Genomic DNA, 27,045 nt, shown 5'->3' with positions numbered 1-27,045 from the left:
TGGACACTATACCCACATCTGAAACCTGAAAAGGGAATGTGAATTAGTCTCAAGCCCAGAAAGCATTCCTGGAAGAGCTCAAGGAGGATTTTAAAAACCAAATTAGAGAGGTAAAAGAAAACATGGAAAAAAATTCAATGAGAAAAAATTTTTAAAAAGTAAAATTGGCAAAATGGTTAAGGAGATTCATAATCTAATTAGAGAGAATGACACTCTGAGGAGTAAAATTAACCAGAAGGAAAAGGAGACTCAGAAGCAAAATGAAGACAACAATTCATTAAACATTAGAATTGAGCAAATAGAAACTAATGACTATGAGGCATCAAGAATCAGTCAAACAAAATCTAAAGCATGAAAAAATAGAAAAAAACATGAAATATCTGTTTGTGAAAACAATTGACCTGGAAAATAGATCCAGGAGAGACAATCTAAGAATTGTTGGTCTACCAGAAAGCCATGATGAAAAAAGCCTGGACAGTGTCTTCCAAGAAATCATGAAGGATAGTTGTCCAGAGTTCCTAGAACCAGAGGGTAAAATAGTCATCCAAAGAATCCACTGATCACCTCCTGAAAGAGATCCCAAACTGAAAACTCCAAAAAATGTTATAGCCAAATTCCAGAATTATCATGTCAAGGAGAAAATACTGTAAGAAGCCAGAAAGAAACAATTCAGAAATCGTGGAACTACACTCAGGATCACACATGATCTTTCAGCTTCTACATTGAATGACAGGAGAAATTGGAATATGATATTTTGTAAGGCAAAGGAGCTTGTACTGCAACCAGAAAAACTGAGTATAATTTTTCAGGCAAGGAGATAGACATCCAATGAAATAAAGAAACTTCCAACCTTCCTGATAAAAAGGCCAGAGCTCAATGGAAAATTTGATCTTCAAATATAAAAGTCAAGAGAGATATAAAAAGGTAAACAGGGGGAAAAACCTTGTTAATCAATAAGGTCAAATTGTTTACATCCTTATATAGGTTTATATACTTTTATATATATATTACATATATATACATATATGTATATACAAATACATATATACACACACACACACACACACATATATATATATACATATGTCAATTCTGAGAATAGTACAGTTATTATGACAATTGAAAGGCATGTACATAGACTGTGGGTGTCATTATAAAATAACTGATAAAATGATAAAAATCATAATTAAGGGATGTAAAGGAATGGTTCCGGGAGAAGAGGTAAGGAGGTAGCAGAAAAGGGTAAATTACATCACATGAAGAGGCACAAAAACATATTATAGTAGAGGGAAAGAAGGGAGGGAGAAGAGTAGTATTTGAGCTTTACTCTGAACAGATTTGGTTCAAGAAGGGAATAACATACTCTGATGAGTATAGAAATAGAACTTGTCATTAAGTGGAAGATCAGAGAGGGAGTGCAGAGACTGCTTAATATCTGAGTCCAGTCAAGGTTGGTGGTTCTTGGGGGAGGAGGAGCACTGGTGTGGCAGAGCTTGCTGTGTAGAAATAGCTATGAAAACAACAGCACATCCCCTCAAGGTTGGAACAAAGTGCTATCTACTCTACAAGCAGTCATACCCTGACAAAAAATTCAAGGGTCAAGTAGCTGTCTGGGAACATGGCCAGGCAGTGAAAACAGACTCAGATTCAGACTCAGACTTTGAAATCTTCCTTTGGTGACAAAGAAGACAAACCATATAGCCAGAAGTCAACAAAATCAAAGAACTTACATCAAAAGCCTCCAAGAAAACATGAACTGGTCTCAGGCCATGAAAGAGCTCGAAAAGGATTTGGAAAAGCAAGTTAGAGAAGTAGAAGAAAAATTGGGAAGAGAAATGAGAGTGATGTGGGAAAACCATGAAAAACAAGTCAATGACATGCTAAAGGAGACCCCAAAAATACTGAAGACAATAACACCTTAAAAAATAGACTAACTCAGATGGCAAACGAGCTCCAAAAAGCCTATGAGGAGATTGCCTTGAAAGGCAGAATTAGCCAAATGGAAAAGGAGGTCCAAAAGACCACTGAAGAAAATACTACCTTAAAAATTAGATTGGAGTGAGTGGAAGCTAGTGACCTTATGAGAAATCAAGATATTATAAAACAGAACCAAAGGAATGAAAAAAAATGGAAGACAATGTGAAAGATCTCATTGGAAAAATCACTGACCTGGAAGATAGATCCAGGAGAGATAATTTAAAAATTATTGGTCTATCTGAATGCCATGATCACATATACAGACAGAGGGCACAGGGTGAGTTGAATATGAAGAGATGATATTTTTAAAAAATCAAATTAAGGGATGAGAGAGGCATGTGTTGAAAGAAGGAGAAAAGGAGAGACAGAATGGGGTAAATTATCTTGCATATAAGTGGCAAGAAAAAGTGGTTCTGCAGGAAGGGAAGGGGGGCAGGTGAGGGGAAATGAGTGAATGTTGCTTTCATCAGATTTGACCTGAGGAAGGAATAAAAGACACACTCAATGGTGTATCTTATTTCACAGGAAAGAAGGAGGAAGAGGATAAAAAAGGAGTGATGATAGAAGGGAGGGCAGATAGGGGGAGGAGGTAATCAAAAACAAACACTTTTGAAAAGGGACAGGGTCAAGGGAGAAAATTGAACAAAGGGGGATAGGATAGGAAGGAGCAAAATATAATTAGTCTTTTACAACACGAGTATTGTGGAAGAGTTTTACATAACGATACACATGTGGCCTATGTTGAATTGCTTGCCTTCATAGGGAGGGTGAGTGGGGAGGGAAGAGGGGAGAGAATTTGGAGCTCAAAATTTTAAAAGCAGTTTTTGCATGCAGCTAGGAAATAAGATATACAGGCAATGGGGCATAGAAACCTATCTTGCCCTACAAGAAAGTAAGGGAAAAGGTGATTGGGGGAAGTGGTGTGAGAGAAGGGAGGGCTGACTGGGGAGCAGGGCAATCAGAATATATGCCATCTTGGAGTGGGGTGAAGGTAGAAATGAGGAGAAAATTTGTAATTCAAACTCTTTTGAAAATCAATGCTGAAGATTAAAAATATTAAATAAATAAAACAGGGAAACAATCTGTAAGTGCCTCCTACACATCAGACACTGTTCTACGAGCAGGGAAAACAAGTATAAAGAGTGCAACAACCACTACTCACTAGGTGTTTACATTCTAAAGGGGAGATAACAAGTAAATATAAAAACTGATCCAGCATCAATATAAAGTTAATAAGTGAAAATATATACAAAGGAGATACAAGGTGGTTTCGGAGAGAAGGAGGGCACTGGATGATGAGCTGGAGGTGATGGGGAATCAGGCAAGCCTTCATTAGAAGACGGTGTCTGAGCTGCATCTGGAAGGAAGAGAGGGACCATTGGAAGTGTAGGTAAGAAAAGAGGGTATTCCAGGCATGGGGTATGACCAGTACAAAGGCCTGGAGATAGGAGGTGGAATGTTGTGTATGAGGAACACACAGAGGACAGTTTGGTGAGATTGCAGAGTGGAGGAGGTAGAATGGTGTGATAGTGAGTGTGGCATGATAAGTTAGGGCCAGGCTGTGTGTATGTGTGTGTGTGTGTGTGTGTGTGTAGCAGAGAGACCCTGACTTGGGAGGAGCTCTGACTGAGGTATCTCCTATTTAAACCAAAGTTCTCGGCAAGCTGGAGGAGGGGTAAGGGTGGGGGTTGCTCATTGTATTTTGTGGTTGAGAGCACTTTGTAAATTTTCATGGCCTGGGCAAGTCATCTCTGAGAAGAGGTCATGAGAGAAAAAGGAATGGAATGGATTTCAAGGATGTTGTGCAAGCAGGATGAACAGGTCTTCACAATTGATTTGATGTGTGTCAGAGGATGGAGTAGTTAAGGAAGAGACTAGAAAGACTGAGATTCTGAAGCTGGGTGACTGGAAGGTTTGTAATATCTTTGCAGAAATAGGGAAGTTTGGAAGGGGGAGTTTTAGAGATGTAATGGGAGGCAAAAAGCAACAAATGAAAGAAAGAAAAGGAAGGAAGGAAAGAAAGAAACAGAAAGATAAAGGAAGTAAAAAAGGAATAAAGGAAGGAAGAAAAGAAAAAGAGAAGGAGAAATAAAAAGAGAAGAGAAAGGAAGGAAGGAAGAAAGGAAGATACAAAAAGAAAGAAAGAAAGAGAAGGAGGGAGGGAGGGAGAGAGAGAGAGAGAGAGAGAGAGAGAGAGAGAGAGAGAGAGAGAAGAGGAAAGGAAATAAGTGAAAAGAAAGAAGAACGAAAGAAGGAAAGGAAGAAAATAGAAAAGAAGAAAGAAGGAAAGAAAAATAGGAAAAAAGAAGGAAAAGAAAAATTAAATCTATTTTTTCATTTTCAATTTTATTGATGTGTTTTGGTTTTTACCTAATTTACATTTACAGATTAGTATCTCTTGTAACAAGGTAAAACTAACAGTATAATGATCTCTTTGATAAGTGCATACATCATTTCACATTTCTAGTTTCTTCCCAACTCTCTCTTTTTAAAAAATGAACAAAAATCTGTTTCCTTTCACTCTCACTCCCGGACCTATTGGAGGAAAAATAAAGAAAAATTTTTGTAACAAATATACATACTGAAGCAAAACAAATCCCCTCAGTTTCTACAAAACACCTTCCCTATTGCCTAGCTTCTCTGGGATGGATAGAAGGCTTCATCATTGGTCCTCTGGAGTCCTGAGTACTAAAATGGAGGTCCGTTTTAGACATGCACACTTCAGCATAGAGACAACGATGTCCAACAGGCAGTTGGTAAGAGAAGACTACCTATCCTCCAGTCCCAGCATGTCTAAGTGTCCCTGACATCACATAGTCTCCCACCTCTCCTTATCCTAGTCACTGTCCTCTGACCTGCCTCTGGCTTACCTGTGGCCTTTCTCACTTATGGCAACAGGTGGAGGAGGGTTAGCCCTGGAGAGAAAGGGTCGTTCTTTCGCTTAGACTGTAAGAATGGAGACCATCCCACTCCGTAAGCCCCCTCTGGTCTCTATATTCTGCCTAAAAGGGGTTCTAGGGTGATGGCAGGAGCCACCCTGCCCACCTTGAACTTCCTGGGAGTCATGTCTCCTACTGACTTGGACCTGCCTCATCTGTCACTTAGTTATATATATATATATAGATATATATATATATAGATATATATATAGATATATATATAGATATATATAGATATATATAGATATATATATAGATATATATATAGATATATATAGATATATATATAGATATATATATAGATATATAGATATATATATAGATATATATAGATATAGATAGATATAGATATGTATAGATATAGATATAGATATAGATATAGATATAGATATAGATATAGATATAGATATATAGATATATGTACTTTAGTTGGTTACCCTCTCCTGCTTCAACCAAAGGAAGGCTACTTTTAGAAAGTTAGCCCATTCCTCAGTGGCCTTTGGCTCCACTGGGCCCAGGCCCCCAGCCCTCCCACCCTCCTGAGATGGTGTCTTCTCCCCCATTGGCCCCACCTGCTCAGGGAAATCAGTACCCAAATCTGCAGGTGGAAAAGGGCCCAGTGAAGGTGGGCGGGGTTGAGGGAAGTTGGGAAATACCTCCCTGATCCCAGGACAAACTCTGAATTTCAGGATTTCTTGTTCCTTCCTTCTTCCTCCTTTCTCCCCTGCCCCATACCCCATCCTCTAGGAAGTGATGAGCAGGCTGTGAATTCTTCGTAACTATGCCTACTAGGGCTGTCCACAACCAAAGAGATTCTTGGGCTGTTGACGTGACAGCCCCACTCCCATTAGTGCCAAGCATCACCTGAGACTCTAGTGTTCAACTTTACCTCAGTCTCAGGGGCTGTCGCTGATCCCTTATGTGTACCAGGTACCAGGAGCGGGGAGGAGGGGGCAAGATCTGGAGAATTTTCACCCTGCCTTTTGTGTCAGGAGTAAGTGTTGAACCCAATCTCTGCCCTTAGGTACTCTTGGCAAATGGGTGAGTCTTTCTGGCTCATCCTACCTGGTGCTCAAGGATTTTCACCCATCTCTTCTTTCACTATTCAGTTCTTGGGAAATGGGATGACTCCTCCTGCAACTGGATGCCAGCTCAAGACTGGCTGACTAGCTCCAACCTCTTGTTTTAATGAGGGGAGACAGGGATCTTGAAGCAGCCAATGTTTGCGAGGAATTGGGATGGGGGAGTAGGAATAAAGTGCAGATTGTGGGTCCAACTCGGGCAAATGGAACGTTTGTCAGCAGGAAACTGAACAAGCTGGTGGGGAAGCAGGATTAGGTGCTTTCCTTGGAGGATCCCCCTTCTACACACCCCAGGAGCTGGCTGCAGGGACTACAGGACTCCTCTGCTTGGGAAGAGAGTCATATCTGCCACCCTGAAGGGCTCAGGGTTCTAGAATTGGAATTCAGACTCAGGCCAGGTCAGCTTGGACTTAGCAGAGAATTCTAGTAGGGAAGTAAGGTGAGGCAGCTCGGTTACTTCAGTAGTTCACAAAATATCCATGAATCCCCAGTGTTGGGCCTGGAGCCTGGAAGAGGCTGATGGAGGGGATGTGCTCCTAGGGTTAGTTACTGACATCAAGAAAATGCTGGCATTAAGAAAACCAAACGAAAAAAAAAAAAACAAAAAAAATGCAAGACCAAGAGCCCAGCTTGGGGCAGGGGGAGAGGCCTCTCTATTTAAGGATTGGGGTGGCCCTACTCTGCTTTATGCTTCCTTTAGGAGTCTGGGGGATGTACACCCCTCTAGGAGGGTGCTTTTAGTGGGCTCTAAGCCTAGAGGGGCCAACACGCTGGTGCCAATCAGAGCCTCTGTGTCTTCCTTCTTCCACAGACCTCTCATTTTCTTCTACTCACTTCTCTCTCCCATCACTCCTAATCTTGTTACTCCCTAATCCCTCTTTAAACTGCTCTGAAATGGCTCCCTACAATTAGGCCTGCTCTTCATGGCTCTTTCCTTCTTTATCCCTTGTCCCGTATCTCCAGCCCCATCAATTCACCTAGGACTGCACTATACCTACCCCTCAGCCTCATGATCTATCTTACTGCAGGATGCTGCCTGCCCCCAAGTGGCTATCTCATCAGCTGAGCCTCACAGGCCTGGAGCCTAGGCTTTCTTCCATCCCATTCCTGGCCTTCCTGACCTTTGGCACTTGGGTCCCAGTCAAGGGCCTAACCTGTGTCCAACAATATGATGCTTCCCTCAGCCCCCTCTTAAGAACTGGCTCTTTGGTCACCTGGTGTGGGTAAGTGGGGAGACTGGCGTGGGGCCTATGGAATCAGTGGAGGCAGAGGACATAGGACTGAAGGAACTAAAGGACTTGGGGGACTTGCCCTAGAGCATGAGAATGGGAGGGTTGGAGAGGCTGAGGGAATGGGGCACTAATGGGATAAGGGACTGAGGATGGGCTCCAAGCTACAAACATAGTGAAATGTATGGAAGTAAAGGAAGGCCTGGCCCCTAGACTAGATGGAATAGCAGGAGATGAGGCCCATGGGCCACTGTGGAAGTTGTTGGAATCTCCAAGATGCTGTAATAGGGACTGATAGGATTTTGAATGGGATTTGGAAGACTGCAATGCTTAGGGCTTGGCAGGACTAAAGGGCCTTAGGGAGTGTTGGACAGAGGAGGAAGGATCAGGGGGCTGAGAAGATTGAATATCAAAGGTGGTGGAGAGCCTGAGAAGCTTGGAGCACTAAGGAGGGGTGGGGTGGACCAAGGTGATGGAAGGGCTGAGTTAAAGGGTTGTTGAGAAACGGTGGGGGTGAGGAAAGCCTCTCTTAGAAGGATAGCATTCTGTGTGTCAGAGGTTTCAATGGCTATTAGTGATGGAGTTGCCTATCCTCAGAACTGTCTCAAGGGAACCTAGGGAAGGTGGCTGCCTTCTCAATGTGGTGTGGAATCATCAAGAAGGCTTAGAGCCCACACTGAATGCCAAGAATATCATACATAGGAAGGTCTGAAGAGTCCTGCTGGGTCTGATCAAGGGCATCAGTTCCTCCTTGAGCCATTCTCTCCCTTCTGATTTGGTTCCTCCTCTTATCTACCCTCCAGGCCCCTTCCCAAACAAGTGTTTTCCCATCACCAACTCTAGAACCCCTGTTATAGGCAGAGACTGAGGGCAAAGTCTGAATCAGTATGATGGAGAAGAAAGAGGAAGGGTGACCTAGTTCAAGGCCTGATTCTGAAACCTATTAGTTATGTAATAATGAGGAGATGGGCAGCTGGCAGGGTAGACAGAGATCTGGCCTTGGAGACCAGAAGACCTGAATAAATTCACCTTGTTTTGCTTGGCCCCAGGATGCAGAATGAGCTTCAACAGGTAGAATTTTCAAAGAGATAAACTCAGCCAGTGAAGATTTATAAAGTGCCTACTATGTGCCATTTGAATTCAAATCACACCTCTGATATATACTGGCTGTGTGATGCTGACTGAGTGACTAAACTTCTTAGACCTTTGGCATCTCTCTATGGCTTTATGTTGCAGAGAAGCTGGTGACCTGTGTTGGTAAAGGGAGTTTCCTCCTCCTCGAATTTCCTCTATAGATGAAATAACTCTACATCTTTCTCCTCAACTGTGAATCAATCACAACTGTTCTTCATTCATGTAAGGACAACTGAAATGCCTCAAAAAGTTGCTCCTCAAGGTCAAGAGGAATCATTCTACACTGCTTACTCTTGCCCTAGGCCATGGCCCTAAGCTCTCCTTCCCTTACCTTTCCCATGGCCGCCTCAACCCTCTGAGAATACTCAGCTCCTGACCTTACCTAGTTTTTGGTTTGTATCTTTTTTGATGATATGTTGGACACTGACATCCTTCTTTTAAAGTCAGACTCTTCCCTCTACCAGGGAGACTCCCTTGGTTGTCAACTGTGGAAACATTAACTCTGTGGAATATGACAAATGATTTATGTCCTCTCCTTGATCTGCCATTCTATGTTCTAAAGTCCTTCTAGGATCATGCCTTGTTTATCTTAAAGTCCTTTAATTTTCTGATGTTCTATATCCTAAGATCCTTTCCAGCCCTTATATTCTATTCCTAACGTTCCTTCAAATTCAACCATTTGCTATTCTAAGCACCCTTATGCTTCTGAAGATATGTATTTTAAGATGCTTCTCATCTTTGATAATGTTCTAAGGACCCCTCTGACTCTAAAGTTCTCTAATCTAAGGTCTCTTCCAATTCAGAAATTCTATGCTCTAAGGATCTTTCTCCCCTATTTTATGTTCTACCATTTTATATTCCAAAAGTCTTAACAGTCTCCTCACTCAATTCCAACATATTCTAGGGGTCCTTCCAGCTCAGGCACTCTAGGCTCTATGATTTTATGGGGCTAATCAATTTGTTGTCCATGTCATGGGAACAGGAGAGGCATGCCAGAGTCTTCTTAAGGCCAACCTATTAGGAAACTGGGAATGGAGAGGTGCAGGGAGCTTTCATCTACAGCTGAGAAGGAAAGATCCCTGTGTCACTTTCTTCTCTGTGGGAACAGCTAATAAAGAGACTGGTAGATTGTACAAGCATGTCCACAGGAGTTCTAGAGAGCTAAATGGGACCTGAAAGGCAGGGACTGATGAAGGCAAGTCTATGTGTTCTCTGTTAGTGAGATACCTCAATACAGAAAGAGGGCAGAAGAGATAGCATATTTCTTGAGAGGCATAAAATATTGTGGTGGGGGCAAGGAGGGAGACAGACTGGTTAAGCTGGGGAATTCTGCATCAGTAGTAGCAGCACCAGTCCCTAGCCTGAAGCTTTCCAAGTATGCCTAGAGGTCTGGAGTCCTTCCTGCTGTCACTCCAGTCAAGTTATGTAGGCTTCCTGATTTGAAACTGTATACCCAATCCTTAGTCCCCTCTCCCTATGTCTCAACAACTGAATGAAGTAAATATTAAGTCCCTAATATACCTGTGTCAATATGTTTCTCTGTCTCTGTCTTATTGTCTCTGATAAAATCTCAAATCTCTTCTCCAGCATCACCTCATAACACTCTCTGCTTTCCCATTCTGTACACTATGGCTTTCCTGATTCTATCCTTCCTCCTAAGGCTTCCCAATCACATTTTCTTCCTCTTCTGTCCTTATCCATCTCCTTTCTCTCCTTTTCCTCTTCTTCCCTTTCTATTGCCATCACATCTCCTCATTTCTGAATGGCCCCTGCCTCCCCAGTTCCTGCTAGGCAGGAGCGGGGATAAGGTTAGAGGAAAGTGAAACTTATTCTGCTTAAGATGGGTTCAGGAATGCTTCCAGGATGCCCTTACGCCCTTATTCCCCATCTTTGGAGCAGGCCTTAGTAGGCAACTCACTAGCCTTATCCAATAGCAGGGGTCTCTCTTTCTCTCTCTCTCTTTCTCTCTCTCTCTCTCCCTCTCTGTGTGTGTGTGTGTGTGTGTGTGTAGTTGTTGGGGGGATGGAAGAGATAGATGGAGGCTCAGAGCAGCAGTGCCTACTTTGGTGCCAAAGGCCGTTATTTTGCAAAAAAAAGAATGTTAGTGATGACAGAAAAGAAAGACTTTCTAATGTTTGGAAATAGATTCATGTTGAGAAAGGAGTTGGTGGGGCACTGGTATTAATAATGGAGAAGGATCCCTTGGGTCAAGAGAAAAAGAGAAAGGAGAATACAATGGGGATTTCCAGTGCATATGCTACTATGGTTTGGGGGAATGGAGCCCAGAGTAGAGGGAGTGTGGAGAAGTATGCTAGCATAGGCTCTGTTGGGCCCCTTTTGCTGGTGAGAGAGGACTTCAGTCTTCCTCTTCATTGCCCACACCCTAGCCCAGGAAGGCCCACTGGACTTTGGATTCAAAAGAGATATTAGCAGAGTGACAAAGAAGGGGGATTGTTGCTTTCATAAAGTATGGAGAGCTAAGTGAATTTGCCTGCACCTTCCCAGAGTAGTTGTTATCTATGCTCAAGGTGCAGGCTGGACTTCTTAGGAAATAAGGTAAAGTCGCTTGAGGAACACTTCTCTGTTATCCAGATTATTGAGGAGAATGATGTGTTCCTTTAAAAATAGAAGGACTTCAAAATGAAAAAGACAAGACAAAGTTTGTGTGATAGACTCCATTATAGCCCATGCGTGTGATTATGGTCCATTGATGCACAGTACATCAGGGTAGGGGGACATGATTTCCCAGAAGATTGGAGCTCAATCCAATATTCTGATTGTATATATCCACACTGATCTCTAGACTAAAAAGTTGTTGTTCAGTCACCTCCAACTCCTCATGACCCTATTTGGGGTTTTCTTGGCAAAAATATTGGAATGGTTTGATTTTTCCTTCTTCTTATTTTACAGATGAGGAAACTGAGGCAAACAGGGTTAAGTGACTTGCCCAGGGTCATACAGCTAGAAAGTATGTGAGGCCAGATTTGAACTCAGGAAAATGAGTCTTCCTGACTCCAGGCCCAGCACTGCATCCACTGTGCTACAAAGTTGCCCATAGAGAACAAGAGAGAGAGAGAAAGAAGGGAAAGGGAGGAAAGAGAAGGGGAAAGGAAAAGCCATAGAAATTAGAGACAAATATTGAGAGAGTGGAAATGAGAATGCACAAGGGAAGGACCAAAGGAGAACTGCATTTCAGCCAGCCCCATCTCTGAACTGGAGTGTCCAGGAGGTAGCTGGCAGAAGGAGCTCTGTGAAGGCGCTCTAGCTTCCTCATGTTTCTAACCCAAGATTGTTGTACCCAGGCACTGGATACTGAAGAGAATATTCGCTCTCTTCGGGAGATGATCCATTTGTTTTGTGATGTCCATATCTGGTAGATGGTGCCATTCACTCCTGTGATCAGACTCTTCCATCCTCAGGTCATCTTGCCCTTGCTTAAAGCCTCAGGTATGGCCCTTGGTTTTCTATGGGCCTAATTTGGAAAGGGAGACCTTGCTTTGGGAGGGGGCCAAGGACAGAGAGAAGATCCAGGGGAAGGAATACAGACTGGGAATCAGGTTCTTATCCAGTCTCAGCTCTACTCTGATCCATGTCTAATATTTGGCAAGTCCCATTACTTCTTTGGACTTCATTTTCCTCATCTGTAAAGGAGAGATCATACCCAGCCTGTCTATCTTATATTTGATTCAATTCGATCTTATAAAAATTTATGATGGATGTATGAGGTTCAAGCCTGTGCTTCTCATATCAGCAGAAATGATAAGGTGCTTCTCTTCAAGGAAAATAAAGGCCTTGTCTACTGAGAGGTAGGGGGAATAGGAGAGAAGGGTGATACCATAATCATACATGCAAGCATGATACATATGATAGAGAAGGGGAGGAGAAAGACAAAGTACTCTACGGAAAATGGAGGTTGTAGAAATCCCATTTAATTGGGAGGATCAGGGAAGGCTTAGAAAAGGCAGCGTCTGAGGTGGAGCCTAAAGAAAGGAAGGCAGAAGTCAAGAAGGAATTTGTTTATCATATTTGAGACAATGTGTAGGAATGCATATTGATAGAAGAAAGCAGGGTTAGATGTGCGGAGACTTAAAAGTCCAGTGTGGATGGAGTATGAATGTATGAATGGAGGCAGAGAGCTAGCTCACCAGGCAGATGAGCATTGGGTTTCAGAAAGGTTCTTTCAGAGAGGAATGTTGGGCTGAAAACAATAAGATGAATTTTATTGGGATTAAAATTATATTTGGGAACAAATAGTTATTTTCACGAAAACAAGATAAGGAGGCATGGCTAGATAGAAGATAATCTGAAAAAAAAATCGTCCTTTGATATGGTAGCTAAGAAAGCTAATGGGTAGGGCACCAGGCCCAGAGTCAAATCTGAGATCAAATCTGGCCTCAGGCACTTAGTAGCTGTGTGACTCCGGGCAAGCCACTTAACCCTGTTTGCCTCAGTTTCCTCATCTGTAAAATAAGAAGAAGAAGGAAAAATCAAACCATTCCAATATCTTAGCCAAGAAAACCCTAAAAGGTGTCACAGTAAGTCCCACACCACTGAAAAACTACCAAACAATTCTGAAGTCCCTTCCAGCTCTAGGATCCCATGATCCTATGAACTTGTTTGGGTCATGGGTGAAGCAAAGAAGGAAAGGTCCAGATACCCAGCATTTCCTCCCCAATGTTCTACTTATTTCTTTCAAGGTCTGTGTGTTCACTCACTCCATAAGTGGAATAAATCATAACTTCATGGGAGGGCACATTCTGCGGACTCCTTTGTAGGAGAGTAAACAGGCTGGAGAGGGATGAAGATGTCAGACAAAGGGAAGAAAGCGACTCCAGACCCCAGTCAGCCCCTCTGCCCACCTGGCTCCTTGTGCCTCTTGCCTTCTCAGGTGTGAACACCTCCCCCTCTATTCCTCCAGATACATAATTCCAAAGAGAAATTGCTGTACACTCAGTCTCTGGTCTGAAGCTTCAGAGATGTATGCTGCTGGTTGGTAAGGGCTTGGTGCCTCATGATACGCATCTTCCACCCCTGTTACATCAAGCCAATCCTCCTAGTCTCAAGTAGATTTCCCTCCTCCATGCTCTGCCTTGCCCTGTTCTCAGTGAAAGGCTTGGCTACTGAGTTTTCCGTGCTGACTGCCTGCCCTGGGACAGGGAGAGAAGGAAGGAAGGAGCATGAGCTTTTCAAGTCAGGCTCCAGAAACAGCAGGGGAATAGAGACCCTTGCTCAAGGCAACTTTGTCTCCTGTTTATCTTAACTCCCATGGATCTCACTTCTTTAGCCAGCTGCTTTGACTGGACAGCATCCTAGGCCCTGAGATATGTGTGATGATTGAATCTGTGACTTGTCTGGGTCCATGCCTCTGGCTGCATAGGGCCACATCTGGGGTGTATCTGAGCTATGTTAGGGACAAATTCAGACTGTCTTAGGTAATTTCTAAGCTGTGTTGGTGCCATGTTTGGGGATTCTTCAGGGCACATCCAATTTGTATCTGAACTGGGTCTGAGAGGTATTGGTGGTATGTTTGGGGCCGTGTCTCAGGATGTTCAGAGCCATGCATGTCTTAGCTGGGATGATGCTACAACTGAGGCCATATATTAGGCTGTCTGGGACTATATCTGGTTTTTGGGGTACCACGTTGGGAGGCTGTGCTTTGGGCTAATATGTGAGGTATACTTGTGCCAGGTTTGCAGGGCATGCCTAGGCTGTCCCTGGGACCTCATGTTCATTAGGTCCAAAGCCGTATCTAGACTGTGATGAGGGCTATATTTAAACTTGTATCTAGCATACTTTTCCAGAATTGCATCGAGAGGCAAGACCAAGAGATGTCTGGATCATGTTTGTATGGGGGCATCTGGCCTTATATTAATGATATGTCTAGGTCATGCCTTATGTGCCATAGGTTGGATGGGGATGGGGAGGCACTGATGCTTTATTCAGGCTATATAGAATTTGGACCGCATATCTACAGATATCATCTCTAAAGCCCTTCAGCTGGGACTGGGTGGGGGAGGGAGATTTGTTCTGTTTGGCATATCCCTAGGACCTTATCCAGGGCATGAGAGCAGCCTGGCCTGAAGAATAGAGGGTTGCCATTCAAGTCAGAAAGACCTGGGTCCATAGTCTGTGACATATACTAGCTACATAATCATAGGCAAAGTACTTAACCTCCTAGTGCCTCTGAAACCTCTAAGACCATAAGTTTCAGATGAGTAAACGATATACAGTGATTTCTAGAGCTTCAGCAATGGAATTTCCCAGCACCAATGAAACTGGAAGGTCAAAGATGGAGAAAGGAAAATACCCAAGTCATGTCCAAGTCCATGTGTGCACTGTGTCTAAGTTGATGTTTAAGCCTGTGTTCAAAGTATATGTCTGGGGCTATCTATAGGGGTATGTCTTGGGGAATGGCTGGGTCATGTCTAGGATATGTCTAAGCCCTGACTTAGTGAGTTTCTGAGTCATAATTTTGAGAGGGATAGATCTCCCTCTCAAAACATCATGTCTGTGACTTTTCTTGGCTCATGTCAAGAATGTGTATAGTTCATGTCTTGGAATGCATGGTGCCTGATACCATGTTGAGGCTATGTTCATGATGTTGGATCAAGTCTGGACCATGTCCTGAGTGCTTTGCATCACATCTGGGCCTTCCTTCAGTTGTGTCTACTCAGCATAGCTAGGTATGTCTGTCCATAATACTATCTCCACTCTTTTCCTTCTGCCCTCTGCCTAGCCTCACCTCCTTACGGGCTCCATTCTCTGCTGTCCTTCTCTTCTTGTCTTGTCCGCACTGGGCTTAGAGGGGAACTGGGAGGGGGCAGGGTATGATACAGGAAGTGAAGACCTAGTCACTTTCCTCCCTGACTTAAAGCTTGGAACCCCATCCCTTCATTGACCTCTCCTCCTTTGACCTTGTCTGGGCTGTTATATGCTCTTTGTTCTTTCTCTTATGCCCAGTCATAGTCGTGTCAGGCCTCCGAAGGACCTGTCTCTCTCTCTCAGCCCTGTTGCATCCAAGGACAAATTCTTCTATAGCTTCTTGGAACCCTGGTTCGGTGAGTGATGTGTAGGAATAAATAGGACCTGGAGAGAAGGCATTGGCCAGGAGATAGAAGGTGGAGTGGGTTGGTCAGAAGGCCTAAGAAATGCATATTTGTGACCTGAGAGATTGAGATGAGGCCAGTATTGGGGAGTCTAGGAGCTAGGCTCTGGAGCATTTGAAATTATGGAGGAATAGTAGGAATTCCTTGGTTGAGGGGTGGGGTGGGTGATTGGGTTTTAATATTGGTATTTAGGAAATTTAGGGACTGAAGACTCCTAGAAATGGAGGCCTGGGATTGGGAGAAGAGGGTCTACAGATTGAGGGCTAGGGAACTGGTGATGGGGGAATAGGCTGAGGACTTAGTATTTGGGGATTTGGGTTAGGGCCTTTTGTTAGGGACTTGGGAGAAGGAATGGAGGACTGAGATAAGGGCTGAGCATCTGGTTCTAGGAGAAGGGAGACTGGTCTGAGACCGGAAACTTGGAGACTGATCTGTCTCACTGTCTTTCTTCCAGGGGATGGGCTGCTGCTGAGTAAAGGAGACAAATGGAGCCAGCACCAGCACTGGCACATGCTGACCCCAGCTTTTCACTCTGACATCCTCAAACCTTAAGTGAAGAACTTGAACCAGAGTGCAGACATCATGCATGTGAGCATGGAGGAGCTGGGAATTGGAAGGGCACCCATCCAGGACTGAGCCTGCACAAAGTGAATTCCCTCCCAGACCAGTCTGGGCCTCAGGAGGCATAACTGGAGCCATTGTACCCTCCATGTTTTCTTAGTAAGAGTGTAATTGGATTGGGGATTTGAGGCAGAGCCCAGAGCTACTATCATCTAGGAGCCTCTTCCAGGACTTCGCAGGTCAGTTTCCAATCCACATGACCTCATCTCCTCACAATAGTTTGGCAGGTATGGAGGCCAGTACTGCTTATCCCCATTTTACAGATTAGGAAGGATGATCTGACTCAGAGAGGTGTTGTCACTTTTCCAAGGTCACACAGTGTTTCAGAGGCAGAGCCAGGACTAACTCTTAGTTCCTGACTCCCAAAAAAAGGATCTTTCCATCCCAATGGAAAATGCTCAGTGTGGCTTATAGCTATGCTGTTCTCCCTATGGCAAAGAGTGATCTCTCCCTTGTTCTTTCTGGGTGCCTGAAGAGGCAGAAGCCAGTGGGTCAGGTCCTAACATAAGGCCCAAACCAACTTACTAACTAATTAACTCTCTCTCTCTCTGTCTTTCAGTCTCTTTGTCTCTCTGTCTCTCAGTCTCTGTCTCTCTGTCTTTCTCTCTCTTTGTGTCTTTTGTCTGTCTCTATCTCTGTCTCTGTCTCTCTCCCTCTACTTCCCTCACTCTTTCAGGCAAAATGGAGGCGGCTGTGTGCTGAGGGCAGCAATTACCTGGACATGTTTGAACACATTAGCCTCATGACCCTGGATAGCTGGCAGAAATGCATCTTCAGCCACAACAGCAACTGCTAGGAGTGAGTTCACAAACTTGCCTCTTCCACCTTCTGTTATTGTCCACCCTCTGTTATTGTCCACCCTCCATCAGGGGGAGGCAGCTTGTCATGGACACCTCAGAAAAGTCATCGTAAGTCTTTGTTGTCATTTCACTGCCAAATATGACTGTTATTTTTTAAATTATTTTAAATTTATGGAAAAAACAAGCATCTTTATAACAGTACAATAAAAAAATGACTGTATATGAAACTGCACATCTACTATGCATAACTTGCTATTCCTTTCAAACAAACAAACAAACAAAATTATCATGTAAATTTCTTTTTTTTTCTTCCTTCTCATCATAGAGGAAGAGGAGACTAATGAACTGGGTGTGGAATTAAAAAAAAAAAACTAGAAAGAGAACAAATTAAAAATCCCCAACTGAACACTAAGTTGGAAACCCCAAAAATTAAAGGTGAGATTGATGAAACTGAGGGTAAAAAACCAATTGAATTAATAAATAAATATTAATAAATAAAGTTGATTTTATAAAAAAAATAAAATAGATTAACAACTGTTTAATTTGATTTAATAAAAGAGAGAAGAAAACCAAATCACTAATATTAAAATTGAAAAGGGTGACTATATTAGCAAGGAAGATGAAATTAAAGCAATTATAAGGAGTTATTTTGCCCAATTTTATGACAATAAATTTAATGATTTAAGCAAAATGAAAGAATATTTACAAAAATATAAATTGGAGATGGGAAATAGAGTATCTAAATAGACCTATTTTAGAAAAAGAAATTGAACAGACCACAAATGAGCTTCCTAAGAGATAAGCAGCAGGAACTGATGGATTTATAATTAAATTCTATCAAACATTTAAAGATCAACTAATTCCAATATTAAATAAATTATTTGGAATAATTGGTAAAGAAAGGATTCTACCACACTCCTTTTATGAAACAAATATGATACTTATTTCTAAACCTGGAAGAGTAAAAACAGAAAAAGAAAATTATAGACCAATTTCATTAATGAATATGGATGCAAAAATCCTAAATAAAATATTAGCTAAATGATTACAACAATACATTTCAAAGATTATACATTATGATCAAATGGAATTTATGCCAGAATGCAGGGATGGTTTAACATAATGAAAACTATTAACGTAATTGATTACATCAATAATATAAGTTAAAAAAATCAAGGGATGCAGAAAAAGTTTTTGATAAAATTCAACATTCATTTCTATTAAAAAACACTTGAAAATATTGGTATAAATGGATTTTTCCTTACATTTATAAACAGCATTTCTCTAAAACCATCAATAAGCATTAGTTACTTACTACATCCTGGAGGCCTTCTCATTAAGATCAGGTGTGAAACAAGACCTTTGTCATCAACATTATCCAGTATTGTATTGGACATCCTAGCAATAGCAGTGAGAGAAGAAAAAGAAATTGAAGGAATCAGAACAGGGGATGAGGCGATAAAACTATCTCTTTTTGCAGATAATAAGATGATATTCTTGGAAAATCCTAAAGACTCAATGAAAAAGTTAGCTAAAAGAATTAACCATTTTAGCAAAGTAGCAGGATGTAAAGTAAATCCAAATAAATCATCAGCATTCCTTCATATCACAAACTATTTCCCTTAGATGGCTCCATGCTAGGCATACTACAGATATTTAATTATGACATTGGCTGAATCTATTGAAAACCTCTGGGAAGCTGGGAAGTAGGAAACCAGGTTTAGAAGTTATTTGTTCTTATCTCTTCTTCTAGACCTTTCTGCTTTTCCTATCTCTCCCTCATTTTCTCATAAACTATTCCCATCTCATCTCCTTTCTGCCTCTTTATAACTATGCTTTTCTTTATTCCTCCAATGTTAAACACAGTTTCTAGCTAGAGGGGTGGGGAATCTTCAGGCTTGAGGCCACATGTGTCCCTCAAGGTCCTCAAGTGGGGCCCTTTGACTGAATCCAAACTTCACAGAACAAATCCCTTTAATAAAAAAGATTTGTTCTGTAAAACTTGGACTCAGTCAAAAGGCCACACCCAAGGACTTAGAAGGAGGCTGCAGGTTCCCCACCCCTGGCATAACAAGTACTTAATGAACTCGTGGTGACCTGACTTGTTCCTCCCATTCGCCTGGTGCCCTAGACGCATGTTGGGTTAACAGGAGATTGCACGATGATAGAAAAAGCCAGATCAGGGGTCCATCGACCAGACAGAGCCTCAGAGCAAGTTTCCTAGGTGACTAGAGAAGGCTTCATAGGAGTAAGTCCAGGTAAGAAGGCAGTTGTTGTGACTTGGAGGTAAGAGGTCAGGGTACTGACTTACAGGGAGGACGGTGTTAGAGAGATCAGCTACAATTAGTAAGTACAGATCTTGGAAGGCAGACAGTCAGCCTTAGTGTCCAGTAGTGGAAACTGAGCCATAGTGATTGGGGATCCTGTGCAGGGCAACACCTACTCAAAGATCTTGAATGGGAAAAAGACAGAATTCTGTTCCTAGTAGCAGAAGGGCCCACTAATCTATAGTGAAACAATATGAGAGAATGAAAAGGGCTCTGGTCTAAGATAAAAGACCTGAATTCAAATCTGGCCCCATGTATATGATCTAAGGCAAATCATTTAACTTCTCTGTGCCTCAGTTTCTTCATCTTCAAAAGGATGATGGTAATACTTGTACTTCCTCCTTTCAGGGTTACTATGAGCAAAGTTTTGTAAGCCTTGGAAACTTTAATGAGTCTTTAAACTCAATATCATCATCTCTAGCATGGTGCAGATTGTAACTCGCTCGTCTTCATATCCTGGGAAGCTTTACTTTCTTCTATAGGGTGTCCATTTAGAATGTTGGAAGAAGGGTGTTCTCTAGATGTGGAGTTCTTTTTTTAAATTTTTTTTGCTTTTTTTGGCAGGGCAATTGGGGTTAAGTGACTTGCCCAAGGTCACACAGGTAGTAAATGTGTCAAGTGTCTGAGGCCAGATTTGAACTCAGGTCCTCCTGACTCCAGGGCCGGGTGTTCTACTTACTGGGCCACCTAGCTGCCCCAAGATGTGGAGTTCTTAACCTGGGGTCCACAGACTATTCTCTCCCACTCCTCTCTGGATAAGCCTAAGAGGGTCATGACTAGATTTGAAGGGATATATGAATTTAGATGGGAAAAATAGGTTTTTATTTTCCCTAAACCCTAACAGAAATTTAGCACTTCCTTCAATTATGAATGTAGGTGTAATGGGACCTTGATGCATGATGATCTAAAATGGAGGCTGGGCCCATCCACATGGCAAGCCATTTCTGACTATTTTCTTTCAGAAGCAGATCTAGACAACCTATGAAAAATGCACTCATGTGGGAGAAGCCAGGGGCTTCTGGGAGAAGATATCCTGTGATGTCTTACCATGAGGAAGGTGTCATGGGGCCGGGCTTTGGTGATCTTTGATGATCAGGGCATTCACCAAAGCCCTGTTACCTTAGCAACTCATATTATCTTGAGAAAGGTTCCATAGTCTTCACTATGCTTCCAGAGGGGTCCCTGATACAATGAAGGTTAATAATCTCTGCTGTAGATCTATAGACATGACATGAGTACCAAAGAAACATGCAAGAGGTCCCTCTGTTATCCCTTGCTTACAGCCTGAATAGCTCACATCCTTTTTTGGTAAGTCATCTTTTCAATCACTCTGTGTGCAGAATTTTCATTGATAATACAATCTGCAGCCTATTTATGATCACCGTGTATTCCTCCACTGTTGTTGGGTAACTAAAATATTAATTCCTTAGAGACTGTGGTATTTGATGTTTCTCAACCATACAATATCATTGAAAGAATATTGTGGAATGATGATATTTGATTTCTGGTAAAAGTTTGGGTTAATTAAAATCACTGTGTAATTTCTGAAACCCAATCCAAGCTACTTTCCCCTATTCAAGTCTCAGCCTAGGTCATTTTGTTTATGCATTTTCTATGGAGCTCTGTGGATTATCCATCCTACTGAACATCATATTCTGGCCAATAGGCAATTTTCATCCATTTGTTTTTTCCTGTGTTTGGTCAAACTCTTTTAACCGATTATACATCTCATGTTGGAGACTCCAGAATGTGCAATTAAAACAATGTCATCCCAAAAGAGTGGAATCTGAAGGACCTCCCTTGCTATAGGAAATCCCCCTTCCATTTTTGAACCTTACTAGATGTACTCCAAGGCAACTGCAAACACCTTTGGTGAGCATGTGATTCCCTATGTTATGCCTCATTTTCTATTAGTAATGTCCATTTAGTATGGACATGGATTTAGTAAATCTAATTTGGATTTAAAAAAAAGATGGATTTAGTAAAATCCATCAAGGTTTTGTTTGTTTTTGTAGAGTAGCTCTCTGAAGAATGTTATATGGCTTTAATAAATGCATGGGAGGCAGCTTGTTGGAGGAGAAACCTTAAGGCTGCATTTTGCTCTATTCAATCAAGTGTCTTTTAATAGTCATCAGTCTTTTAATGGGGTAGCTAGGTGGCACAGTGGATAGAGTGCCAGGCCTGAAGTCAGGAAGACTTAAGTTCAAATATGGCCTTAGAGACTTACTAGCTGTGTAATCCTGGGCAAGTTATTTAACTCTCTTTGCCTCAGGTTCCTCATCTGTAAAGTGGACTGGAGAAGAAATGACAAACCCAAACCACTGCAGTTATCTTTGCCAAGAAAACCCCTAATGGAGTCACAAAGAGTTAGACATGACAGAAAAAAGACTGAAATCCTTTAATGCTTTGTGAGGTTTAAATGTGGTGTCTAGATGTAGTGGTTCTGACACTGATAGGGAGAACTATGCTATATAAATCTTGAGAGACCTTTTATAATTTTTAATCTGTTGTCAGATTCAAATTTCTTCTTTAAGTTCTCTCAAGATGCTCTGGTTTAAATGGATTTCCTTCCAATATTCTTGTAAACTCAGTTTTTCCTCTACCACTTTTTCTCACGTGAAATGATAACACTGTTCATCATTTTCTAATACCCATAATCAAAATGGGCTTTACCCCTGGCTGACCTACCTCTCTACTTAGCAAGGATATTATTGGCTGAAGTAGTTTCTGGGGCAGGGGTGGGCAACCTGAAACCTCCAGCCCACATGTGGTTCTCTAGGTCCTCATGTGCAACCCTTTGATTGAATCCAAAACAAGTTGTTCCCCACCCCTGTTCTAGGGTCTTTTTGCCTACTCACAGTAGTAATTATTTTGAATTAATAAGTCTTCTGTAGAAAATAATGATTGTTCATGTCAACATCTGTTCCTTTGTCCATCTCCCTTTTTTACATTGATAGTATAGATTTTTCAAGGAGGAATGTAAGATCCTGATCAAAGAGGAAGAGCAGGAAGGGACCTCAGAGGTCATATATTCCAACCCACTTCCCCCCAAAAACCCTTAAGAATAAAATGAGCATTTCCATATTAGAGTAGAAATGCAAAAAAGAAAAAAATATTATTTTATATGAAACTACAAACTCTTTTTACATATGAGGAAGAAGAAGCAGTGAGATTAAGTGACTTCCCCAAGGTCACATAGTTAGGAAATGTAAGAGGTGGGATTTGAAAGCCGGTCTTCTAATTCTATGACTTCCAGTTGGAAAGGTCACCTAACATCTGACATAGAGATACCCTTAGAGAGAGCATTGCACTCAGAAGCTGTTTTAGCATACAGGATATTAAATTTAAATCCTTTTGGGGACATAGCTGAGACCTCAGGCAGCTTGTCAGCATAGTCAAGTACACTGTTGTCCCTCTTGGAGAAACACATCCAAAAGGGATTCACAAAGGGATAACCATTCCCCACAGTTGTGTTGGCCCACCTGGCTGAACTCTCACTTATCTCCTGTTTTCTCCAGAACTATTAGGTTCTGCACAGGCAGGGTTATTTTGCTAGCCCTCGGCCCCCAACAGCTGCTTCTTTCAGCTTTTTTGTTTTAGGTGCAGTCCAGTGTGATGCTCAAGATTGTTCGGTGGCACTTTCATGCTGTTGTGTTAACTCAAGTTGTCTGCCATTCCACTTGGCTCCTGGCCGCTGAAGCCAGATTCCCCACATTTCTCTCTAGGCACCAAGATCAACCAGAACTTGGGGAAGCCCTTTTCCATTCAACACCAATCACTTGGGTGGGGTGGGAGTCAAAGTGAATTTGTGATCTTGTTTTCAAGGAAATTATAGAAATTGTTCTGAGCTATATAGAGTCTGAGGGGTCAGGATTCTCTCCTGGCTGAACCTGACCTCTGACCTAGGGCCCTATGCTTTCATCAGGAAGCCAAGTCCCTATGTTTCAGCTATCCTGGAGTTGTCTTCCCTTCTGATAAAGCGTTACAAACAGCCGCTTCTATGCTGGGATGCCCTGTACTATCTCACCAGTGAAAGATGGCACTTCTTCTGTGCCTTCCATCTGGTACACAGTTTCTCAAATGCCATCATCCAGGAACAATGCCATATCCTTGACCAGCAGGGGACTGAGGCTTTTCTCAGGGGAAAGGGCAAAAGCAAAACCATTGACTTCATAGATGTTCTCCTGCAGGCCAAAGTAAGTATCAAATTTGGAGAGGGAGAATGGGAGGAGAGAGATGACAGCATTGTGGGGGTCCTAAAGAAGATAGGAAGAGAATATATAAGGGACATGAAGGACTTAGGCAGAGGGAAGAATCATAGCCTTAGACATCAGTTAGAATGAAATATGGAACAGATGCAGCCTTGACCAATAAGAGAAACCCACCTGACTGTCACCATCTTCTTTAAAAGCTGTCTTTCCCTAGGGAAGTTAAACTTTGGTGAATTCATACAGACCATTGAGTATGTAGGGAAAGGATGTATCATCCCTCTGGATGCTAGAGTAGATTAGCCAGCCCTCACTGGTTTTTGGTATATTAGCAGAGTCTCTGAGGTTTTACATATATTTAGATGCATCTCTGTGACTAGTTCTAGTAACAATGAAGAAATCTCTTTGGTTCTAGGTATATAAGGAATTTTCCCAATTCTAGATGATGCTAGATGTATTACTGTGGCTGGTTTTAGGTGTATTTTGGTATATAAAGGGGCAGCTAGATTGTACAATGGATAGAGTGCTAGACTTGGAATCAGGAAGACTAATTTTCCTGAGTTCAAATTTGGCCTCATATTCGTGTGACCCTGGGCAAGTCACTTAACTGTTTGCCTCAGTTTCTCATCTGTAAAATGATTTGGAGAAGGAAATGGCAAACCACTCCAGTATCTTTTTCCAGGAACATCCCAAATGGGGTCATGAAGAGTAAGACATGACTGAAACAATTAAACAACAACAGTGTATATTAAAGAAATCACGAGGATTTTAAACATTTCCAAAAGTAACTCTTTGACTCTAGGTGTGCCAGAATACTTTTACACAGTCTACATTTATCCAAAGGTATTTCCCTTTTGGTTCTCTATACATCAGAACAGATTTTGGTGAAATAGGCAGGTAGATGGCTATGGATAGATATTATTGATAGATACAAATTTAATAGAAGAATAAAGATAGAAATAAATATAGATGAGAAAGAGAGAAATGAAAGGAGAGGGAAGAGGGAAGGTAAGAGAGAAGGAGAGAGAAGAAAGAGGGAGGTAGAGTTAGAGGGAAAAGGGAAGGAGGAGAAGGTGTGAGGGTGGGAGGTTTCTTGAGGCTATTTCTAGGTATGCTAAGGGAGTCTCTCAGATTCTAGGTATACCTTGGATTATTTATGATTGTTTCTAGATTTACAAAGGGACATTAAATATGCTGGAAAGACCCAAAAGTTTTGGAGGGTCCCTAAAAACAGAGGATATTTACACTTTGGGTAAGAGCCTCTTCTAATTCTAGGATTCTGTGATTGTCAGTGGTTTTATCTATTCTCATCCAGGAGGAATCTGAGATTCTAAATGCATGAGGAGATCATGGTGGTGGTGGGAGTTGATTCTAGATGCCGTAAGAATTATGGAGCCTAGTTTTAGGTTTATCAAAGGGTTCTTTATCAAGGCACCCTATATATAACTTATTTGGTATTCACAACAACCCTGTTAGTTATTATCACCATTTTATAGAGGAGGAAACTAATGTAGATAGAGAGGGCAAGTGTTAAGAGTCACAGTATCTGAGGCTAGATTTGAGTTCAGGTCTTCTTGACTTCCAATTTCCATGCTCTTCCGTTGTGCCACCTAAGGGAGTAGAGATAGGCAAAAGGGTTGAACTGGAAGTTTCTGCCTTAGAACATCTAAGTAGGCTCTCTCGTTGGAAGGGAAAGGGCCAAGAACTCATAGACAGGGGCCTGTTCTAGGATGAAGATGGAAAGGCTCTGTCAGACAAGGACATCCAGGCAGAAGCTGACACTTTCATGTTTGAAGGTGAGCTTCAAAGTGGGGAAGAGGGAACAGGGCTAAGGGTGCTTGGGGAAGAGTTGAGATTTTCTATTTGCATCTCATCCCTGCTATCAGTCCCACTGACCCTTGCTCGAACTAGGGTTAATGTGGAGGGTGTTTCACCAATCTCATGCTACAACTCTAAGACCTGGAGAAGAGATTAATGCTGGGGAGATGGAGGTGTTCTTCCGCTTGGCTCATGATGAGCTCTGCTCTTGACTCTTATGTCTTCCTACTCCCTAGGCCATGACACAACAGCAAGTGGCATCTCCTGAGTCCTCTACAACCTGGCCCAGCATCAGGAACTCCAGAATTGCTGCCACCAGGAAATACAAGAGCTTGTTAGCCCAAGGAAATTGAATGGTCAGTGTGGGCTGATAGTAAGAATGGAACCCAGGGTGTATGGGGGTGGGTGAGTGGGGAACCATGAGTGTATTGGATCCAGCTATGACTGTTTTGTAAGAACTCATTTATAAATTTCCAGTGTCAGAAATCAACAATCCCTAAAAATCAGGGCTAGATTTATTGTTGTGTTGACTGTCTAGACATAAGAAGGTGAGGGAGAAAATGTTCTTGATGCAAAATAAACTTAAAAGGATGTGCGCAATAATTTCCCTCCCCTCCCAGCCTGGTTGTTAAATATTTACCAGCACACCCCTGTATTGTTCTGCAAACAGAGCATACCCATAACCAGGGGCAGAGCCTCTCCTTACACATCACTGTCCTCTATACAGGCACACCAAGACTATATAGGCAGAGAACACCATGCATGCTCTAAGGATTGTACTCCCATCAGCCAGTCTCCTTTTACACCAATTTTACTGGGCATCATTAGATGTATTCCAGCTCCTGTCAAGAATCTACAATGTCCATATCAGAGGAGAGTAAATATAACTGAGAAAGAAGAAACAAAATTCCCTTTCTCCTCAAAACAAGTTTTGCCATAGAAATTCACATCAAACTATGGAGGCAACAGGGTCATTGTCTGGTGCTAACCAGTATGATCTCTTTCTATTTAATTTTGAGCTTAGCTCACACCATTCATCTCTTTTTCATGTTCATGATTCAGGATTTACTTAGTGGGTTGCCTCTCACTGACTGTCATTGCCTGGGTGATGTACAACCTTTAATCTACCTTGTGTTTTCCTCTGTGAATGGTTAAACCAATCTCCTTTGATCGACCATGGATCCAAATTGGCAACTGGAATTTACTGAAAGCTTCGGAGTAAGGGGTTTTGTGATGACTGCTATGCATGAGGAAGACTAAGAAGAAGAGTAATGTTATAGAAGGAGCATGGAGAAAGGAATTAGGAGCCCTGGGTTTAAATCCTTGTCTTGGCTTTGATCACTAACTTGCTGTATAACCCTGAGGAAACATAAAGGACTGCTAGATGTTTGAGGACGCTTGCAACTCTGAGCTTCTGTGATGCTTCTGCACCTCCATGAGACTCAGTTTTCCCATCTGTAAAGTGAAAGAATTAGTCTAGAAGATCCTTAAAGTCCCTTCCAGCTCGGATATTCTGTTATTCAGTGAAGACGACAGGCAGCTTGTGCAGGAGGTCTAAGGTGGAGGCAAAGACAGAGAGACCAGCTAGGATATTGTCATAATTTTCCAAGGGAAAAGCAATGAAGGTCTAAACCAGGGTGTGGTTGTAGGGAGGCAAATAATGGGATGAGCACGGGAGGATAGGAGTTGATGTCTCTGACTGGATGTTGCCCAAATGGGCAGGCTCTGCCATTCAAGATAAAACAATCCAGGGCAGTTGGCTTGGTGCCTAGAATCCTCCATACTACAGGATATACCCACACTG

At 42.2% G+C, this 27,045-nt stretch overlaps 1 protein-coding gene and 1 pseudogene across 1 annotated transcript in view; both read left to right on the top strand.

Moving 5' to 3' along the window:
- LOC118848854 (cytochrome P450 4F3-like) overlaps nt 1-27,045 on the top strand; it is a 140,755-nt gene that overhangs the window by 69,422 nt on the left and 44,288 nt on the right. The gene's annotated exons all lie outside the window — the stretch shown is intronic.
- Nucleotides 6,478-26,799, top strand: LOC118829016 (annotated as a pseudogene).

Source organism: Trichosurus vulpecula, chromosome 1 (genome assembly GCF_011100635.1).
Source record: "Trichosurus vulpecula isolate mTriVul1 chromosome 1, mTriVul1.pri, whole genome shotgun sequence".
Taxonomy (NCBI): domain Eukaryota; kingdom Metazoa; phylum Chordata; class Mammalia; order Diprotodontia; family Phalangeridae; genus Trichosurus; species Trichosurus vulpecula.
This window is presented reverse-complemented; position numbering and strand designations above follow the sequence as displayed.